Source organism: Narcine bancroftii, chromosome 3 (assembly GCF_036971445.1).
Source record: "Narcine bancroftii isolate sNarBan1 chromosome 3, sNarBan1.hap1, whole genome shotgun sequence".
Lineage (NCBI taxonomy): Eukaryota > Metazoa > Chordata > Chondrichthyes > Torpediniformes > Narcinidae > Narcine > Narcine bancroftii.
Window position 1 is genome coordinate 322,186,778 of NC_091471.1, and position 17,243 is coordinate 322,204,020.

The 17,243-nt window shown below is 43.9% G+C and overlaps 1 protein-coding gene and 1 non-coding gene across 2 annotated transcripts in view; both read right to left on the reverse strand.

Annotated features, from left to right (window-relative positions):
- The window catches only part of LOC138759091 (pyruvate carboxylase, mitochondrial-like), a 403,275-nt gene that overhangs the window by 365,153 nt on the left and 20,879 nt on the right, over positions 1-17,243 (reverse strand). The gene's annotated exons all lie outside the window — the stretch shown is intronic.
- Positions 14,071-14,228, reverse strand: LOC138759643 (U1 spliceosomal RNA). The gene has a single exon (XR_011355000.1). It is a non-coding gene; the product is annotated as a U1 spliceosomal RNA (small nuclear RNA).

Below are 17,243 nucleotides of genomic sequence, written 5' to 3' on the forward strand. Positions count from 1 at the left end.
ACAGCACAGGGTGCGGTGTTACAGTGAGTGACAGAGTGTGGTGTTACAGTGAGTCACAGAGTGCAGAGTGTGGAGTTACAGTGAGTCGCAGAGTGCAGGGAGTTGTGTTACAGTGAGTCACAGAGTGCAGGGAGTGGAGTTACAGTGAAACACAGCGTGCAGGGTGCGGTGTTACAGTGAGTCACAGAGTGTGGTGTTACAGTGAGTCACAGAGTGCAGAGTGTGGTGTTACAGTGAGTCACAGAGTGCAGGGAGTGGTGTTACAGTGAGTCACAGAGTGCGGTGTTTCAGTGAGTCACAGAGTGCGGTGTTTCAGTGAGTCACAGAGTGCGGTGTTACAGTGAGTCACAGAGTGCGGTGTTACAGTGAGTCACAGAGTGCGGTGTTACAGTGAGTCACAGAGTGCGGTGTTACAGTGAGTCACAGAGTGCGGTGTTACAGTGAGTCACAGAGTGCGGTGTTACAGTGAGTCACAGAGTGCGGTGTTACAGTGAGTCACAGAGTGCGGTGTTACAGTGAGTCACAGAGTGCGGTGTTACAGTGAGTCACAGAGTGCAGGGAGGGGTGTTACAGTGAGTCACGGGGTGTTACAGTGAGTCACAGAGTGCGGTGTTACAGTGAGTCACAGAGTGCGGTGTTACAGTGAGTCACAGAGTGCGGTGTTACAGTGAGTCACAGAGTGCGGTGTTACAGTGAGTCCCAGAGTGCGGTGTTACAGTGAGTCCCAGAGTGCGGTGTTACAGTGAGTCCCAGAGTGCGGTGTTACAGTGAGTCCCAGAGTGCGGTGTTACAGTGAGTCCCAGAGTGCGGTGTTACAGTGAGTCCCAGAGTGCGGTGTTACAGTGAGTCACAGAGTGCGGTGTTACAGTGAGTCACAGAGTGCGGTGTTACAGTGAGTCACAGAGTGCGGTGTTACAGTGAGTCACAGAGTGCGGTGTTACAGTGAGTCACAGAGTGCGGTGTTACAGTGAGTCACAGAGTGCGGTGTTACAGTGAGTCACAGAGTGCGGTGTTACAGTGAGTCGCAGAGTGCAGGGAGTTGTGTTACAGTGAGTCACAGAGTGCAGGGAGTGGAGTTACAGTGAAACACAGCACAGGGTGCGGTGTTACAGTGAGTGACAGAGTGTGGTGTTACAGTGAGTCACAGAGTGCAGAGTGTGGAGTTACAGTGAGTCGCAGAGTGCAGGGAGTTGTGTTACAGTGAGTCACAGAGTGCAGGGAGTGGAGTTACAGTGAAACTCAGCACAGGGTGCGGTGTTACAGTGAGTCACAGAGTGTGGTGTTACAGTGAGTCACAGAGTGCAGAGTGCGGTGTTACAGTGCGTCACAGAGTGCAGGGAGGCGTGTTACAGTGAGTCACAGAGTGTGGTGTTACAGTGAGTCACAGAGTGTGGTGTTACAGTGAGTCACAGAGTGTGGTGTTACAGTGAGTCACAGAGTGTGGTGTTACAGTGAGTCACAGAGTGTGGTGTTACAGTGAGTCACAGAGTGTGGTGTTACAGTGAGTCACAGAGTGTGGTGTTTCAGTGAGTCACAGAGTGCAGGGAGGGGTGTTACAGTGAGTCACAGGGTGCAGGGAGGGGTGTTACAGTGAGTCACAGAGTGCAGGGAGGGGTGTTACAGTGAGTCACAGAGTGCAGGGAGTGGTGTTACAGTGAGTCACAGAGTGTGGTGTTTCAGTGAGTCACAGAGTGCAGGGAGGGGTGTTACAGTGATTCACAGGGTGCAGGGAGGGGTGTTACAGTGAGTCACAGAGTGCAGGGAGGGGTGTTACAGTGAGTCACAGAGTGCAGGGAGGGGTGTTACAGTGAGTCACAGAGTGCAGAGTGTGGTGTTTCAGTGAGTCACTGAGTGTGGTGTTTCAGTGAGTCACAGAGTGCAGGGAGGGGTGTTACAGTGAGTCACAGAGTGCAGGGAGGGGTGTTACAGTGAGTCACAGAGTGCAGGGAGGGGTGTTACAGTGAGTCACAGAGTGTGGTGTTACAGTGAGTCACAGAGTGCAGGGAGTGGTGTTACAGTGAGTCACAGAGTGCAGGGAGTGGTGTTACAGTGAGTCACAGAGTGCAGGAAGGGGTGTTACAGTGAGTCACAGAGTGTGGTGTTACAGTGAGTCACAGAGTGTGGTGTTACAGTGAGTCACAGAGTGTGGTGTTACAGTGAGTCACAGAGTGTGGTGTTACAGTGATTCACAGGGTGCAGGGAGGGGTGTTACAGTGAGTCACAGAGTGCAGGGAGGGGTGTTACAGTGAGTCACAGAGTGTGGTGTTACAGTGAGTCACAGAGTGCAGGGAGTGGTGTTACAGTGAGTCACAGAGTGCAGGGAGTGGTGTTACAGTGAGTCACAGAGTGCAGGAAGGGGTGTTACAGTGAGTCACAGAGTGTGGTGTTACAGTGAGTCACAGAGTGTGGTGTTACAGTGAGTCACAGAGTGTGGTGTTACAGTGAGTCATAGAGTGCAGGGAGGGGTGTTACAGTGAGTCACAGAGTGTGGTGTTACAGTGAGTCACAGAGTGTGGTGTTACAGTGAGTCACAGAGTGCAGGAAGGGGTGTTACAGTGAGTCACAGAGTGTGGTGTTACAGTGAGTCACAGAGTGTGGTGTTACAGTGAGTCACAGAGTGTGGTGTTTCAGTGAGTCACAGAGTGCAGGGAGGGGTGTTACAGTGAGTCACAGAGTGCAGGGAGGGGTGTTACAGTGAGTCACAGAGTGTGGTGTTACAGTGAGTCACAGAGTGCAGGGAGTGGTGTTACAGTGAGTCACAGAGTGCAGGGAGGGGTGTTACAGTGAGTCACAGAGTGCAGGGAGGGGTGTTACAGTGATTCACAGGGTGCAGGGAGGGGTGTTACAGTGAGTCACAGAGTGCAGGGAGGGGTGTTTACAGTGAGTCACAGAGTGCAGGGTGGGGTGTTACAGTGAGTCACAGAGTGCAGGGAGGGGTGTTACAGTGAGTCACAGAGTGCAGGGAGTGGTGTTACAGTGAGTCACAGAGTGTGGTGTTACAGTGAGTCACAGAGTGTGGTGTTACAGTGAGTCGCAGAGTGTGGTGTTACAGTGAGTCACAGAGTGTGGTGTTACAGTGAGTCACAGAGTGTGGTGTTACAGTGAGTCATAGAGTGTGGTGTTTCAGTGAGTCACAGAGTGCAGGGAGTGGTGTTACAGTGAGTCACAGAGTGCAGGGAGGGGTGTTACAGTGAGTCACAGTGTGCAGGGAGTGGTGTTACAGTGAGTCACAGAGTGCAGGGAGGGGTGTTACAGTGAGTCACAGAGTGTGGTGTTACAGTGAGTCACAGAGTGCAGGGAGTGGTGTTACAGTGAGTCACAGAGTGCAGGGAGTGGAGTTACAGTGAAACACAGCACAGGGTGCGGTGTTACAGTGAGTCACAGAGTGTGGTGTTACAGTGAGTCACAGAGTGCAGAGTGTGGTGTTACAGTGAGTCACAGAGTGCAGAGTGTGGTGTTACAGTGAGTCACAGGGTGCAGGGTGCGGAGTTACAGTGAAACACAGTACAGGGTGCGGTGTTACAGTGAGTCACAGTGTGCAGGGAGGGGTGTTACAGTGAGTCACAGAGTGCAGGGTGCGGAGTTATAGTGAGTGACAGGGTGCAGAGTGTGGTGTTACAGTGAGTCACAGGGTGCAGAGTGTGGTGTTACAGTGAGTCACAGGGTGCAGGGTGCAGAGTTACAGTGAAACACAGTACAGGGTGCGGTGTTACAGTGAGTCACAGTGCAGGGTGCGGAGTTTTAGTGAGTCACAGAGTGTGGTGTTACAGTGAGTCACAGAGTGTGGTGTTACAGTGAGTCACAGAGTGTGGTGTTACAGTGAGTCACAGAGTGTGGTGTTACAGTGAGTCACAGAGTGTGGTGTTACAGTGAGTCACAGAGTGTGGTGTTACAGTGAGTCACAGAGTGTGGTGTTACAGTGAGTCACAGAGTGTGGTATTACAGTGAGTCACAGAGTGTGGTGTTACAGTGAGTCACAGAGTGTGGTGTTACAGTGAGTCACAGTGTGTGGTGTTACAGTGAGTCACAGAGTGTGGTGTTACAGTGAGTCACAGAGTGTGGTGTTACAGTGAGTCACAGAGTGTGGTGTTTCAGTGAGTCACAGGGTGCAGGGAGGGGTGTTACAGTGAGTCACAGAGTGCAGGGAGTGGTGTTACAGTGAGTCACAGAGTGCAGGGAGGGGTGTTACAGTGAGTCACAGAGTGCAGGGAATGATGTAACAGTAAGTCACAGAGTGTGGTGTTACAGTGAGTCACAGAGTGTGGTGTTACAGTGAGTCACAGAGTGTGGTGTTACAGTGAGTCACAGAGTGTGGTGTTACAGTGAGTCACAGAGTGTGGTGTTACAGTGAGTCACAGAGTGTGGTGTTACAGTGAGTCACAGAGTGTGGTGTTACAGTGAGTCACAGAGTGTGGTGTTACAGTGAGTTACAGAGTGTGGTGTTACAGTGAGTCACAGAGTGTGGTGTTACAGTGAGTCACAGGGTGCAGGGAGTGGAGTTACAGTGAAACACAGAGTGCAGAGTGTGGTGTTGCAGTGAGTGGTGTTACAGTGAGTCATAGTTAATGAGCTGGGATATCATGTTGAGGTGTACACCGAGCTGAGCGGTTGTGACCAGTTAACCGGGTAGTGGGCGTGTAGGTTCCACAGCAGCTGGGGTGGATTAAGAAGGAGAAATCTCGACAGGAGTCAAGATGAATGTGATAGTACCAGGTGAAAGTGGTGCGCGGGGTCTGCAGCTTAGGGAACAGTGTTGGCGAGGATGAGGGTCTCCTACTGGTGCAGACCTGGGAGAGCGGGGATAGGAGACGCAGAACTGTTAAGAAGAATTCCAAATGCCCAACTAAATTCCTGCAACGGTCTGTGCCAATGACGGTGGCACCTGTGCTCAGCGGTGACCTCGAGATGCTGCAGAATCCAGGAAATCAGCGGACGAACACAGGGAACCAGAAACAGGGAGAACAACCCTATTGAGAAGGATCTAATGAGTCAACCTCACAGGACAGTGACCAGCGAGGGGCTCAGCAGCTAAGTCTGCGGGCGACTCATCTGGGGTACCTGCATGGGCTGCTGGAGACTGTCTCATGGTAACCAGGTATTGGTCCTGGATTCAAAGAATGGCCTCGGGCGCTGAAGGCTTCCTGATCCTGTCAGAGGTTTGGATCTGGAGTTCAGGTTGTTGAAAGATTGAATAGGAGTCTGTGGTAGCACTGGAGTCAAATAAACAGACATTCTGTAGGGGACTCTCTGTTGAACTGTTAGGGGCACCAGGCAACACTAATGGTGACTCGTTGACTACCGTACGGCAGGCAGAAGGCAATTTTGTGTAATATTACATCTTCTAAATTATTACATAATAAAGAAATCTTGAATCCAGTATCTTCCAATCTGACGAACCACTGATTTTTATCAGTAACGTCAGTAACTAACTCAGCCAAACTTGTCCCTGTCAACTATGCTAGCCCCTATCGGGAGTGGATCCTCCCGTCCACAGACTTATCTGTCTGTCTGGTAGCGAACCATCTCCACCATTCCCTGACTACCTTTCCACTTGTCTGTGTTTCAGCCTTGATCTAATTCTCTGGAGCACACTCCCACCCAGTGGCAAAGCAGACGGCGCTAAATCAGCAATGTCAGTGTTGACGTTCAGTTCCACACAGTGGGGACGGGCAGAACTGCAGGGCTTGGAGGGAAAGCAGGGTCAGTGATTCAAAGCACAGACATAGCCCCTTCTGTCATTTCCAAACAATCTCTCTGTGTTAAAACCCGCATCCCCCGCTAAATGTCTCTGTCAAATGTCAGCCAGGTCCATCACAGGCTCCAACCTCCAATCCACCGCAGGCATCTGTGTGAGACACTGCCTCAAGAAGGTGGTCGACATCATCACGGACCCCTGTCACAATCTCTCCTCACTGCACCCTTAGGGCAGAAGGGACAGGAGCCTGAAGAGAACAGTTGCTTTCCAACAGCGATCAGGCTCTTGAACACCCCCACGGTACACTCCCACACACAACAGGGCTAACTGCGCTACTGCTCAGCTATTTTTTTTTGTCCAAGCATAACTGAATATTTAATGTCTATTATAATGTTTGTGCATTTATTGTTGCTTTTTCATTCAATTCACAGAGTGCAGGGTGTGGTGTTACAGTGAGTCACAGGGTGCAGGGAGTGGTTATTCTTACAAATTACCTGTTCAGCTGCAGCAAATCAGAATTTTTATTTTAAATTTACATATACAGCAATGTAACAGCCCCATTTTAAGACCATAAATCATAGGAGCATAACTAGGCCATTCAGCCCATCAAGTCTCCCAGCATAGTTTCCTTAAGGGAAAATCTTGTTTGACCAACCAATTGGCTTTGAGTAAGATTTCCAGAGGTTGCAGAGGGATCTGCACCAGCTAAGAAATTCGGCCAGTAAATGGCTGATGAAATGTAATGCAGATAAGTGTGAGGTGTTGCCCTTTGGAAGAGTGAATCAGGGAAGGATGTACACAGTAAGTCATTGAGAAGTGTGGAGGAGCAGAGAGATTTGGGAATACATATACATTGTTCCCTGAAGGTAGAGTCGCAGGTAGACAGGGTTGTCAAAAAAGCTTTTGGCATCTTAGCCTTTAAAAATCAAGTATTGAGTCTAGGAGTTGGGATGTTATGTTGAAGTTATTCAAGTCATTGGTGAGGCCACACTTAGAACATTGTGTGCAGTTCTGGTCGCCCAGCAGCAGGAAGGATATCAATAAGATTGAAAAAGTGAAGAGAAGATTTACTTGGATGTTGCCGGGTCTTCAGGAGTTGAGTTACCAGGAAAGATTAAACAGATTAGGACTATACTCCTTGGAATGAAGAAGAATAAGGGGAGACTTGATAGAGGTTTATAAGATTATGAGGGGTATAGAGAGAGTAGATGTGAGTAGGATGTTTCCACTTAGATTGAAGGAGATAAATACAAGAGGTCATAGCTTTAGGCTGAAAGGGGAGAGGGATAAGGGGAACATTAGGGAAAAGTTTTTCACTCAGAGAGGGTAAGAGTGTGGAATGAGCTGCCATCTGATTAGTGATTGCAGATTCAATCTTGAGTTTTAAAAATAAATTGGATAAATATATGGATAGGAGAGGTCTGCCGGGTTATGGAATGAGAGCAGGTTAGTGGGACTAGCTAGTTTTATTGGTCGGCACAGACCAGAAGGGTTGAACTGCCAAGTTTCTGTGCTGTAATGTTCCATGGTTTAAGTGACCAACAGGCTGGATAAGAAAGTTTTAGTGAATGTTCTGTTTTTGGATTTTCTGAAGGCCTTTTACAAGTTAAGAGCCTGTGGTATAACAGGAAACAGACCAGTGTGGGTAGAGCATTAGCTGATTGGCAGGAAGCTGAGTGTCGAAATATAGCGATCATATTCTGGTCGGCTGCCAGTTGCTGGTGGTGTTCTACAAGGGTCAGAGTTGGGGCCACTTCGTTATACATTGTATATTAATGATTTAAATTATGGAATGAACGGCTTTGTGGCCAAGTCTGCAGATGATTAAAAAGGAAAGTTGAGGAACAGATTTTCTCAATACAGAGGAAATTGAAAATTCCCAGATGTAAAGGGACCTGGGAGTCCTCGTGTAGGATAGCCTGAAAGTAAACTTGCAGGTTGAGTTCGTGGTGAATAAGGCAAACTCATGGCTGGTGTTCATTACAACAGGAATAGAATATAAGAGCAGGGATGTGATATTGGGGCTTTATAAGGCACTGGTGAGACCTCACTTGGTCAGCTGGTTTGGGTTCCTCATTTAAGAAAGGATATGCTGATGTTGGCGAGGGTTCAAAGGAGGTTCACCAGAATGATTCCAGGAATGGAAGTGGGGGGGAATCTCATTGAAATATTTCAAATGTTACAAGGCAAGGGCAGAATAGATGTAGAAAGGTTGTTTCTCCACAGTGGGAGAGTCTAGGACAAGAAGGCATGACTTCGGGAATGAAGGCCATCTGCTTAGAACAGAGATGCAGTTATTTCTTCAACCAGAGGGTGGTGAATCTATGGAATTTGTTCTCACTGGTAGTTGTGGAGATCAGGTCATTGGGTGTATTTAAAGCAGAGATTGACATGTTCTTGATTATGGGGAGAAGGCCGGGCAATGGGGCTGAGTGGGAAAATGGATCAGTTCATGATTGAATGAGGGGACAGACTCGATGGACTGAATAGCCTATTTCTGCACCTATGTCTAATGGTCCTATGGTTTGCAGGTACATAAGGCAATCAAGAAGGCAAATGGAATGCTAGTCTTCATTGCTGGAAGGACTAAATTTAAGAGCAGGGAGATTCTGCTTCAACATTACAGGGTACTGTTGAGGCCACAGCTGGAGAACTGCATGCAATTCTGTTCTCCTTACTTAAGAGAAGGTATGCTAGTTTTGAAGGTGGTGAAAAGGAAGTTCACCAGGATGATTCTGGAGATAAGTAGAACCAGCACAAAAAGCAGGCCATTTGGCCCTTTTAGTCTGTGCTGATCATCATCTCCCTAGTCCCATTGACCTGCTCCCAATCCTTAACCATCCACGCCTTTCCCATCCATGTATCTATCCAATTTATTCTTAAAACACACAATCGAGACCACGTTCACATCAGTTGACAGCTCGTTCCACACTCCCACCACTCTGAGTCAAGAACTTCCCCCTAATGTTCCCCCTAAACCTTTCCCCTTTCAGCTTAAAACTATGACCTCTTGTATTTATCTCCCCCAATCTGTGGAAAAACCTATTTGCATCCACTCTCTCTATACCTCTCATAATCTTATAAACCTTTATCATTCTTCTTCAATCCAAGGAATAAAGTCCTAAGCTGTTTAACCTTTCCCTATATCTCAACTCCTGAAGACCCAGCAACATCCTAGTAAATCTTCTCTCCCCTCTGTCAATCTTATTGATATTCTTCCTGTAGTTTGGCACCCAGAACTGTATACAATATTCCAAATTTGACCTCACCAATGTTTTAAACAATCCCAACTCCTGGACTCAATACTTTGATTTATAAAGGCTAAGATGCCAAAAGCTTTCTTTACAGCCCTGTCACCTGTGATGCCACCTTCAGGGAACAATGCACCTGTATCCCCAGATCTCTCTGATCCTCTGCACTCCTCAGTGCCCTGACCATTTACTGTGTAAGTTCTATTTTGGTTTGCTCTTCCAAAATGCATCACCTCACACTTGTTTGCATTAAACGCCATCTACCATTTTTGGCCCATTCACCCAGTTGGTCCAGATCCCTCTGCAAACTTTGAAAATCTTCCTCACTTTCCACAACGGCTCCAATCTTGTGCCATCATCAAACTTGCTGATCCAATTGACCACATTAACATCCAGAGCATTGATATGGAAACAAACAACGATGGTCCCATCCCTGAGGCAACCCCCCCAAGTCAAAAGCAACTCAAAGTAGGTTTGAGAAGAATCTGAATTGCCTGGGACTGTACTTGCTGAAATTCAGAAGAATAAGAGGGGATTTTACAAAATGATGAAAGGGGTAGATAAAATGGAGGCAGTAAAGTTGTTTCCACCAGGAGGTGAGATTCGAACTTGGGGTCAGCCACAGGATTCAGAAGAAGTGATTCAGGACAGAGATGAAGAGGAACTGCTTCTCCCAGAGAGGAGGGAATCTGTGGAATTCTCTGCCCAGTCAAATAGATTTCTGCATGATAGAGAATTAAGAGTTCTTGGGAGCAGGCGGAGAGGTGGAGCTGAGTCCATGGCCTGATCAGCCAAGAATATGTTTCATGTCATACTCAATGAATCATAGAATGCTACAGCACAGGAAACAGGCCATTTGGTCCCTCTAGTCTGTGCTAACCATCATCTCCCTAGTCCCACTGACCCTCCAGGCCTCTCCCATCCACGTGTCTATCAATTTATTCTTAAAACATACGATCAACCCTGCGTTGACGACGTCAGATGGCAGCTCATTCCACACTCCCACCACTCTGTGAGTGAAGAACTTCACCCTAACTTTGCCCCCCTAAACCTTTCCTCTTTCCGCTTAAAACTACAACCTCTCAAATTTATCTCCACCAATCTAAGTAGAAAAGCCTACTTGCATCCACTGTCTCTATACCTCACATAATCTTGTAAACCTCAATCAAATCTCCCCTCATTCTTCTTCAGTCCAAGGAATAAAGTCCTAACCTGTTTAATCTTTCCTAGTAAATCTTCTCTGCACTCTTTCAATCTTATTGATATCTTTCCTGTAGTTAGGCGCCCAGACATCACACAATGCTCCAAATTTGGCCTCACCAATGTCTTACAATACATAGCTGCAGCCAAACATTTTTTTTCAAAAGTTATAACAGTAAACTGAATTGAGTTAAATGAGATGAAATATATTCATGGTCATATTGGATGGTAGTAGCCTTGCTGATCCAGAATGCTGCCTCCTACACTTGGTTATTACATTCTAACATCTAAGACAGAACATTTCAACACAGTAAAGGCCCTTTGGCCCACATTGTTGTACTGACCCACGTAAACCTACTCCACAAGTCTTGCCCTTCCCTCCCTCAAACCCATACCCCTTTGTTTTTCTTCCATCCTTCTGCCTGTCCAAGAGTTTTTAAATGTCCCTATTGCAACCACCTCCCTTTATAATTGCTCGAGCAGCATGAAAACCATGTTCTGACTCAATAAATGAGGTCCATTCTAAAATAGCAAAGAGTTACTATTGTTCCAGCCTCCACCACTCCCTGTGTAAAAAAACCTACCCCAAACGTCTCCCCTAAAATTTCCTCCTCTCACCTTGTACAGACATCCTCTGGTGTTGCCCCAAGAAATTGTTGCTGGATGTCCACCCTATCTAAGCCATGAAGTCACCTCTCATCCTTTGTTGCTCAAAAGAGAAAAGCCATAGTTCTGTTAATCTTGCTCCATACGACAAGTTAAATTAAATTTTAAAATTTAGACACCAGCCGACGAGCCCGAGCTGCCCAAATACTCCAATTAACCTACAACTCTGTACATTTTAAAGGAAACTAGAGCACCCAGAGGACACGTTAGATGGAATGGGTTCATCGGCCCAAAGGGCCTACAACAGCACAGAAACAGACCCTGCAGCCCATCTAGTCTGTGCTGAATGACTTCTACTGCCAACTCCCATTGCCCTGCACCTGGACCATAGCCCTCCAGACCCTTGCCATCCATGTAATGTCCAAACTTTTCTTAAATGTTGAAACCATGTCCACATTCACCATGTCAGCTGGCAGCTCATTCATACTCCCACTACTCTCTGCATGAAGTTTCCCCAATGTTCCCATTAAACATTTCCCCTTTCCTCCCTGATAACTGATGTCATCTGGTCCTTGTCTCACCCATGCTCAGTGAAAAAAAACCTGCCTGCATCTGCTCTACCTGTGCCCCTCATAATTGTGCATCCCTCAATCAAACCTCCCCTTCAGGGAATAAAGTCCTTCACCTTTCCCTGTAACTCAGTTGAAGACCCAGCAACATCCTAGTAAACCTCTGCACCCTTTCAATCTTACTGATATCTTTCCTGTAGCTAGGTGTCAAAAAAATCCACATAATACTCCAAATTTGGCCTCACCAATGTCTTATACAAATTTACCATAACATTCCAGCTCCTAAATGCAATACTTTGATTTATGAAGGCCAATATGCCAAAAGCTCTCTTTACAACCCTGTCTACCTGTGACGCCACTTTCAGGGAATTATGTATCTGTATTCCCAGATCCCTGTGTTCTACTACACTCCTCAATGCCCTGTGTATGTCCTTTCTTGGTTTGTCCTTCAAAATGCAACACCTCATGCTTGTCCACATTAAATTCCATCTGCCATTTTTCAGCCCGTTTTTCCCTCTGCAAGCCTCGCTGTCCACAACACCTCCAATCTTAGTGCCATCTGCAAACATGCAGATCCAATTTACCACATTATCATCCAATCAGTGATAAGAGATGACAAACAACAATGGTCCCAGCACCATTAGTCACAGGCCTCTTGGCATTCTTCTGCACTGTACCGTTAAAGATAAATTAAAATAATAAATATTCACAGTAAAGAGCCGGAGAAACTCAGCAGGTCATATAGCATCTATAGGAAGTAAAAGGTAACCGATGTTTCAGGCCTGAGACCTTTGTCAAGTTATGAACATAACAGAGACAGGCACCTGAATAAATGATGGGGGGAGGGGGGGAAGAAAGGAGAGGAGGGGAAGGCAGGGAGAGGAACAGAGGCTAACAGGTCATAGAAGTATATAGGTGGGGGGATAGAAGAGAAAGAAAACACCCAAGGTGATAGGGAGAAGGGGCAGCTCTGATCAGAGAGCGAAGGGGAGTGGAGAGCTGGAGGAAAGGAGACAGAGATGTAGGGAAAGAGAGGGACTCAGGGGAGGGATTTAACTGAAGTTAATGTCTGGTGGGGAGAGTGCAGAAATGGGAGGTAGCCTCGGTTTGACAGTGAATGAAGCCATGGTCAAACATGTCAGTGTGGGAATTGGGTGTAGAATTAAACTGGGTGGCCATGGTCTATCCCCACTGTTGCAAAGGACAGATCAAAGATGCTCAACAGAACATCTCCCAGTCAGTCCCCCCAATGCAGTGGTGGCCGCCACTCTCACTGAGGGCCAATTTTGTTCCACCATGACTATTCTTTTGTTCTTAATAAACCTGTAGAAACCCTTTGGAATTCACCTTACATTGTCTGCCAAAGCAACTTCATGTCTTCTTTCAGCCCTCCTGATTTATTTCTTGTTTTTTCCTATATTTCTTACACTCAACTAATACCTCATTTGCTCCTTGTGCATGTATCCGCTATTCACCTCTCTCTTCTTCTTACCCAGATCCCCAATATCCCTCAAAAACTTAGGTTCCCCGCGCCTGCTAACCTTGCCTTTCATCCTGACAGGAATATACACATTTTATACTCTCAAAATTTCTCTTTTGAAGACCTTTTACTTACCAAAGACTTGCCAGAAAACAACTGGTCCAAAACCATGCTTTCTAGATCATTTCTCACCTCAGAACATTATTCCCACCATGCACAACACTTTGATTTCTGACTTTAAACACCCCCACTTCACTATCAGCTCTGGCACTCTGGTTCCCACTCCTGCAAATCTTGTTGAAATCCTACAGAGCCGGTAATAATTCAAAGTTTGAGTTAACCATATAACCATATGCAGCACAGAACAGGCCAGTTTGGCCCTACTAGTCCATGCCGGAACAAATCCCCACCTTCCTAGTCCCACTGACCAGCACCTGGTCCATACCCCTCCAATCCTCTCCCTTCCATGTAATTATCCAGTCTTTCCTTAAATGTAAATAACGTCCTTGCTGTTCTGCAGCTGACGTGGACTTTTTACCCCCTCCATAAATCTTCGTCCGCGAAGCCAAGCCAAAGAAATAACGTCCTTGCTTCAACCACCTCTGCCGGAAGCTTATTCCACATCCCAACCACCCTTTGCATGAAGAAATTTCCCCTCATGTTCCCCTTATAATTTTCCCCCTGCAATCTCAAACCATGGCCTCTGGTTTGAATATCCCCCACTCTTAACTGAAAAAGCCTATCCATATTGACTCTTTCTGACCCTTTTAAAATCTTGAACACCTCCATCAAATCCCCCCTCCATCTTCTATGCTCATTTGGACTCAAAGCAATACTTTGACTTGCAGTACAAAATGCGAGACAACGACAAACCCCATTATTGATTCAGAATAGCAGAGTCTTTTTTTAATCCTGATTTGAGTCAAGAGGTCATTCAACGTTGACATCGATTCAATCTAGTTAAAGAAGTTTAACCATATAACCACTTACAGCACAGAACAGGCCAGTTCGGCCCTACTAGTCCATGATGTAGCAAATCCCCACCCTCCTAGTCCCACTGACCAGCACCTGGTCCATACCCCTCTAGTCCCCTCCTATCCATGTAATGATCCAGTCTTTCCTTAAATGTAACCAATGATCCCGCCTCGATCACGTCTGCCGGAAGCTCATCCCACATCCCCACCACCCTCTGCGTAAAGAAATTTCCCCTCATGTTCCCCTTATAATTTTCCCCCTTCAATCTTAAACCATGTCCTCTAGTTTGAATTTAAAAAAATAACGCAGTCCCCCACTACCACAAATTTTGCAGTCGAGTATCCCGCATTTGGGGACATCGCAGGCGTCAGCACACCCGAAGTGCAATGGGTTAGCCTCGTCCTGGGAGATCGGCCATCATGACCACCGATTCTCCCCTGCTGTGTAAAGGTTTTCAGTCTACTTTTCGTTACCCTGCAGTGTTGAAGATGTTTTATGGAGACTATCAATTTCAGTTTTTTGAAACTGATCGTGAAGCAATGATTTTTGCTGATTCATTGCCAGATATAAGAGGACAAAGATGTAGTCCACCATTATCCCCTAAAGAAAAATCTGGTTGCTCTGGAAAAGGAAGAAATGGCAGAAATGGGAAAAATGGGAATGGAAAGAATCTACCCCCTCTGAAATGGGATCTTCGAGATTAGAATCCTTTGGATGAAAAGAAGAATTTTCTTATTCTATTTTTTTCTTTTATTATGATATTTTGATGTTATTGACTGTTTGGCTGGGGAGGGAGAGATTTGCACTTTCTTTACTAGTCATCAGCCACTGGTGGGTGACCCACACCCAATTTTTGTTTAGGGGATTACTACCTTTTGGTAGTTTTTATTGGGGGGGGGGGAGATTTTCTTTTTTTCTTTATTTTCTTTTTTTTGTTTTTAATTTGTGATTTTTTTCTATTGGAGGGCCTATATACATTGATTTGAGTTTTTATATAAAGATATTATTGGTATTTAGTAATAATAGTAGATATGTCAAAGTTGAGGTTTGCTACTTTTAATGTTCGAGGATTAAATAGTAAAATTAAACGTAAGCAAGTCTTGGCGTATATTAAGAAAATGAAAATAGATATTGCCTTTTTACAAGAAACACAATTGAATGTGAAGGAAAGCGCGAAATTAAAAATGGACTGGGTTGGGCATGTATAATCTTCTTCATTTAATTCTAGAGCTAAAGGTGTAGCAATTTTGATACGTAAAAATTTATGTTTTGAATTACAATCAATGGAGGAAAAGGCAGGATCTATTCTTAAATTGAATTGTAAGATTTTTAGTGAATTTTGGAATTTACTTAATATATATGCCACAAATGCAGATGATGAAATATTTATTTTAGATGCCTTTTTATGTTTGGGTCAGGCTAATGATAATATTTTAGTTGGTGGTGATTTTAATTGTGTTTTGCAACCTTTATTAGATAAATCTCAGAAGAAAGTTAAAAAATCCAAGATGGCAATTCAGGTCCAAGCATTGATGAAAGATCTTAATTTAGTAGATATTTGGAGACGTCTTAATCCGACAGAGAAAGATTTTTCCTTTTATTCATCTAGACATGAATCTTTTTCAAGGATTGACTTTTTTTTTATAGTATCGGGACATTTACAAGGGAAAATACAAAAAGCGGAATATAAAAGTAGGGTGATTTCAGATCATTCTCTGTTATATTTTACATATGAAACTTTTGAGAAAACTCAAATAGCTTATCGTTGGAGATTTAATACAATGTTGTTCAAAAATATGGAATTGATCTTTTGAAAAAACAAATTAATTTTTTTTGAAAGAAAATTCTAATTCTGTTCAAAGTAAGTTTGTATTATGGGATGCTATGAAAGCTTATTTGAGAGGACAAATAATTAGTTATACTTCTAAAATAAAAAAGAATCGATTAAATCAGAGTCTTGAATTAGAGAAACAGATCGATGAGTTAGGAAAGGAATTTCAGAAAGATGCTACAAAAGATCAGAAAATAGAATTATCTTGGCTGAAATTGAAATTGCAATCTTATCAATTTGAATGTGTGATTAATAGGACTAAACAATGGTATTACGAATGGGGAGAGAAAACACATAAGGTATTGGCGTGGCAATTAAAGAAAGAACAGATATCGAGGACTATTAATGCTGTTAGACGGAATTCTCTTATTACTTATAAACCTCGTGAGATTAATGATGAATTTTATTCATTTTATAAAAAGTTATATACATTTGAAGGAAAACAAGAAAATGGATTTATTGATCTTTTTTTAATCACAGTTGAATTTACCGATATTAGAGTATGGAGATATACAGGAGTTAGAAGAACCATTTACTGATTCGGAAATTAAAATGGCTATGCTGAAAATGCCGAACGGTAAATCACCTGGTGATGATGAATTTTTGGTTGAATTTTATAAAATTTTTTATGATGATTTATCTACAGTGTTTGTGGATGTATTACATCAAGTTGGAGAGCATTATGAATTACCTGAGTCTTGTTCTAGTGCTTTAATTACAGTAATTCCTAAAAAAGATAGAGATCCTTTGAAAGTATCTTCATTTAGACCAATTTTGTTGTTAAATGTAGATTATAAAATAATAGCTAAAATATTAGCGAATATATTGGCTAAATTTTTACCAAAGTTGATTCATATTGATCAAACAGGTTTTATAAAGAATAGATATGCTTCAGATAACATCTTGTGCGTGATTAGTTTGATTAATAGATTTCGACAATCTTTAGATCACCCAATGGTGATATCCTTAGATGCAGAAAAAGATTTGATAGAGTTGAATGGAATTTTTTGTTTAAAGTTCTGGAGAAATTTAAGTTTGGTCCTTCTTTTATTGGTTGGATTAGGACTCTATATAGTAAACTGGTAGCTAGAGTATTGACGAATGGCTTGATTTCAGAATCTTTTAAGTTAACTCGATCAACTCGTCAAGGTTGTCCTTTATCACCAGCTTTGTTTGCGTTAGTGATTGAACCTTTAGCACAGTTGATAAGCCAAATACATAGATACAAGGTATGAAAGTTTTAGATGAGGAATATAAAATTAATTTATTTGCTGATGATGTATTGGTGTATTTAATAAACCCAGCTCAGTCACTTTTTCATTTGAAGGAATGTTTAATACAATATGGATGTCTTTCTGGATATAAAGTTAATTGGGAAAAAAGTGAAATTTTACCGGTGTGAAGGAGATTATTCAGTTTATAAGAATATTATTAATTTGAAGTGGACTGATCGAATTAAATATCTGGGTATAATTTTGAATGTTAATTATCAATCTTTATATAAATTAAATTATGCTCCATTAATGAAAAAAATTAAAAATGATTTGATTAAATGGAAAGATTTACCTATTAATTTAATGGGAAGGATAAATACAATTAAGATGAATATCTTTCCGCGTATACAATATTTGTTTCA